The sequence below is a fragment of the Salmo salar genome, chromosome 10 (assembly GCF_965601325.2).
Source record: "Salmo salar chromosome 10, fSalSal1, whole genome shotgun sequence".
NCBI lineage: Eukaryota > Metazoa > Chordata > Actinopteri > Salmoniformes > Salmonidae > Salmo > Salmo salar.
In genome coordinates this window covers 110183306-110188685 of record NC_138300.1, presented here as the reverse complement: position 1 = coordinate 110188685, position 5380 = coordinate 110183306, and positions in this window count along the sequence as shown.

Below are 5380 nucleotides of genomic sequence, written 5' to 3'. Positions count from 1 at the left end.
GGAGCGGAGCAGCGAGAGGACTGCCACCGGGGTCAGAGAGCACACAGTAGGCTACAGAAGCTCAGCGCAAAGGAGAGACTGCACTGGGACAACTGTTAGTAGAATTGTAAATAGGATTGAAAGCAAGCTATTTTTTAACCATTTATATTTTTCGATAGCCTACAAAATGGGCTCACATAGCCATAGACTACCTTTGTTGCCTAAGAAGTTTGAGGGTATTCTTGCACGTTTGTTTTAAAAATAGTCGGTGTTGTATTGCACTATATTTTAATTGTTAAAACGTATTATACAAAATACGACAATAATTAACATTATACAGAATAAAATACACATTTGAACTGTTAAATGTAAGGTCCTACAGTGTAAATAAAAACAATGATGTGCACTTGGAAGTAAGAAAACAGGCTATACATTTGTGAATAAACTGTTATGACCCGTTGTACTGCATGTTGATTTCTTAACGTATGCAGTGTCCTCAATCTCAATAGCAGCAAAGGAGAAAAGAAAAAGTAACGCTATTCTTCAACTAGTCCATATGTATACATGAACAACTGTGCGTAATATACAGTATGTTGGTGTGCTGTATGCAGAGTCTTGCGATCCTATGCAGTAACAGTTGAGGTGGTCTAATCTCTCAGAGGAAGTGATTAGGTCTAAGTGCTGTTACGTGGCCCTGTTCCTTAATGTAAGGCCCCTTCAGCAAACAAAAGATGCATTATTCTGCTTTTCTACTGACACGCGGGTGCATGACCTGACTCCATGCAATTACCTCATACTTAGGATACTTTCATTTAGTTGTAACTTGTTGTAGAATAAAAAATGACCTTCCCTTCTTCTTACAAGTTTTTAAATGTATTTCAGTTTTGCCTTAGTGTTGATTCACACTTCAGCACTTCCTAGATAACAATATCTGGTGCTTTTCGATGAAAGTGCGTGTAAGTGTGTATGTGATCAAATCAAATCAAATGTATTTATATAGCCCTTCTTACATCAGCTGATATCTGAAAGTGCTGTACACTTTGTGATGGTTTGTGTGTGACAGTGTGAGTCATGCAGTGTGCATAAGGATGGGTATTTCTCTAAGCCTTCATTTCCTCTCCTAACTGTTGTCTTAGTGTGTGAGGATAGGCGAAGGGCTTCAGTTCTATGGCAACCAGACTGGTGAGTATTTCATGCCGTCTGTCCATGTCAAGTGATGGTATGCCACCGTCAATGCTCTTTTGAGTAATTTGTGGTTTCGCCGAGGGGTTGCATGGTTCAGTTGAACCTGTTGATGGCAGAAAATGCTCCTGAAAATGGACAGTACAGTAATCTACAAAATAAGGAACAAAACCTGCGATAAAACAGCTTAGCAGAAAGCCAATCTTAGCCTTGAGACCATGCTGCTTACCATTCTACTCCACGTTATATTTCTTCAAAGCTATCTACATCAGTGACAGTACATTCTCCTGTATGGGAATAGATGACCCTCAGTCGACCTCAAAAATAATAATTAAGTGAACTTATCCATAATGCTAGGTAGAGAAATCAATAGGCTTGCTGCAGTGTGGCTCTTTCAAGCAGCAGTGGTCTATGGGTTAAGGAAAGCCCTGGCGGATCTGAGTGAATGCAGCAGCTTGGGTTGAGCCCACCCTCTGGAGCCATATTGACTGATTCAGCAACTGAGGTAATCAGTGGAAGGAGATACACATATCTCCCCACCCACCCACCCTCACCACACACACAAGCACGCACCAACCAACTCCCCATTTCTCTGCCAGCCCCATATGCTCTCCTCCATTGTCTACCCCACCTCAGTTGTGAAAATCCCAAGGTTCAAATAGATGGCAGTATATGTACTCTGTTTTTTTTCCTAAAAACAGCCTGTGGATATTGGTTTACTATTGACAAATGGTCAGACATTCTAGTTTCTTTGCGGCAATTACTTCTACTTTGGGAATGATGTCACATCTCAGGCGTGAGGCAGCAGTGCTTTTTCCTTGGCCTTTGTGACCTCACCATCACCTTTTGACCCCTAAGTGGAGAACATTTTTGTCAATTTTGACAGTCCAATACAGTGGCATCATATACTGTACAGCCCCACCTTCAGAAGAGGATGCAGGAAAAGACTAGCTAGCATCACTTTGAAAAATGGCATTGTTTTGAAAAGTCAAGACAATACACCAAATTAAACAATTGAGTCCAATGTCACGGGTCTCTAGAGTCTTTGCCTGAGCAGGGTTTGTCATTTCAAACCTAAACTATGTATTTTCTTACCTGATCAAGGAACCTCACCAATATAAACAGTATATACATTATATATGCTGTTACCAATTTAGCGCAGGTGGAATTAGTAATCACCCTGTGGCACACTGTCATTTTATATTTGTTCAAAGACATAGCCTTTCTAAGCGGGTGCCACTTGATATTTAGTGGCACCAGCCTTGTTTCCCATGTCAGCTTTGTTTCTATCCAGTCTGAGTAAATAGGGCTTTTGATTCAAAATAGACATCAAGGGATGCTGACACATTCCCCACACCAAATCATGGTCCATAAAACAGTATTCCTTGTCCTTTTACTTTTCACTGAAATGCTAGACATTTACTCTTGCTAGGGACTCTCACAATTGTTGTAGTAATTGTTACGAACAGGGACGCCATGAACCCCAAAAATCAGAGGGGTCACAAAGTACATTAGGATTGCTGGGGGGGGGGGGCAATTTTTCAGTTTTTTATTTGTTAAAAAAGTTTGAAATATCCAATAAATTTCGTTCCACTTCATAATTGTGTCCCACTTGTTGTTGATTCTTCACAAAAAATTACAGTTTTATATCTTTATGTTTGAAGCCTGAAACATGGCAAAAGGTCGAAAAGTTCAAGGGGGCCGAATACTTTCGCAAGGCACTGTACCTCTTGAGCTATCTGTATCCAGAGGCCAGGTAATATATCTCTGTGAAGATAAAAGGAGGCCAGGTAATATATCTCTGTGAAGATAAAAGGAGGCCAGGTAATATATCTCTGTGAAAATAAAAGGAGACCAGGTAATATATCTCTGTGAAGATAAAAGGAGGCCAGGAAATATATCTCTGTGAAGATTAAAGGAGGCCATGTGATATATCTCTGTGAAAATAAAAGGAGGCCAGGTAATATATCTCTTTGAAGATAAAAGGAGGCCAGGTAATATATCTCTGTGAACATTAAAGTAGGCCAGGTATTATATCTCTGAAAATAAAAGGATGCCAGGTAATATATCTCTTTGAAGATAAAAGGAGGCCAGGTAATATATCTCTGTGAAAATAAAAGGAGACCAGGTAATATATCTCTGTGAAGAGAAAAGGAGGCCAGGTAATATATCTCTGTGAAGATAAAAGGAGGCCAGGTAATATATCTCTGTGAATATAAAAGGAGCCCAGGTAATATATCTCTGTGAAGATAAAAGGAGGCCAGGCAATATATCTCTGTGAAGATAAAAGGAGGCCAGGAAATATATCTCTGTGAAGATTAAAGGAGGCCAGGTAATATGTCTCTGAAAATAAAAGGATGCCAGGTAATATATCTCTTTGAAGATAAAAGGAGGCCAGGTAATATATCTTCGTGAAGATGTCATGTAGGACTCAACATCCAACGCCTGTCTTCATTTGCCCCATGTCTCTCTCAACCTGATTCTATTATTTCTCCTTCCATTTACCATTAGGTGTTGTCAGGGGATGTTTATCAAAGGTAGAAGGTTAGAAGGGCTACGCATGGTCTCCATTTACCCATGGAAGGAAAGGAGAAAAAGGTCTGTCATGAGAGATTTGGTAATGATTTGTCTTTGTGATGTGTATGGCTGTCAGTTTAGGTAGAAGGTTAAGGCGGAAGGTTCTGTCATAGACAGTGGAATTGGCAGTTTGTTGTACAGTGTGAGCCTACATGTACCAATTGTGGTGACGGTCACAGAGGATGGTCCATGGTTGAACAAAGGTTTGTGGATGCAGTATGCGTCACTGTGAGTGAATGCATATTATTTCCAGATAGCCCACTCACTGGCCTAGTGTAAATACACATGCTCCTCTCTGGAAAGAGCATTAATTCAATATTTACTTTGGGAATAATAAACAATTAATTTGGTCCCAGCATGATTTACGTTGTACATACCTGTATCAAAGAACAGATGCTGACTGGACTTTAATCATTTTAATCTGATTTAATTATATTCTAATTAGAGTGTGCTACACATACAAAGTAAGCTAAAATAAGTAAAAATCATTTTTTAAGGAAATTATTAAATCCACGGAATATGTATACAATTAAATGGCCAGATAATGGGAACTGAGAAAGGGATGTTTTTTGAAGATGGATTAAGCTGAAAGTATTTACATACATTACTGGTTAAAAGTTTGGACACCTACTCATTCAAGTCTTAAAAAAAATGATTTTCTACATTGTAGAATAATAGTGAAGACATCAAACTATTAAATAACACATATGGAATCATGTAGTAAGCCAAAAACTGTGAAACAATATATATATTTTAGATTTTTCAAAGTAGCCACCCTTTGCCTTGATAACAGCTTTGTACACTCTTGGCATTCTCTCAACCAGTTCATGAGGTAGTCACCTGCCATGCTTTTCCAACAGTCTTGAAGGAGTTCCCACATATGCTGAGCACTTGTTGGCTGCTTTTCCTTCACTCTGCAGTCCAACTCATCCCAAACCATCTCAATTGGGTTGAGGTCTGGTGACTGTGGAGGCCAGGTCATCTGATGCAGCCTTTCTTCACTCTCCTTCTTAGTCAAATAGCCCTTACAGAGCCTGGAGGTGTGTTGGGTGATTGTCCTGTTGAAAAACAAATGATAGTCCCACTAAGCGCAAACCAGATGGGATGGCGTTGCACTGCAGAATGCTGTGGTAGCCATGCTGGTTGTGTACCTTGAATTCTAAATAAATCACAGACAGTGTCACCAGCAAAGCACCCCCACACCATCACACCTCCTCCTCCATGCTTCGCGGAGGGAACCACACATGCGGAGATCATCTGTTCACCTACTCTGTGTCTCACAAAGATACGGCGTTTGGGACCAAAAATCTCAAATTTGGACTCATCTGGCAAAAGGGCACATTTCTAATGTCCATTGCTCATTTCTTGGCCCAAGCAAGTCTCTTCTTCTTATTTTACTAGGCAAGTCAGTTAAGAACAAATTCTTATTTTCAATGACAGCCTAGGAACAGTGGGTTGACTAACTTGTTCAGGGGCAGAATAGCAGATTTTTACCTTGTCAGCTCGGGGATTTGATCTTGCAACCTTCCGGTCACTAGTCCAATGCTCTAACCACTAGGCTACCTGGCGCCCCAGGTGTCCTTTAGTAGTGGTTTCTTTGCAGCAATTCGACCATGAAGGTCTGATTCACGCAGTCTCCTCT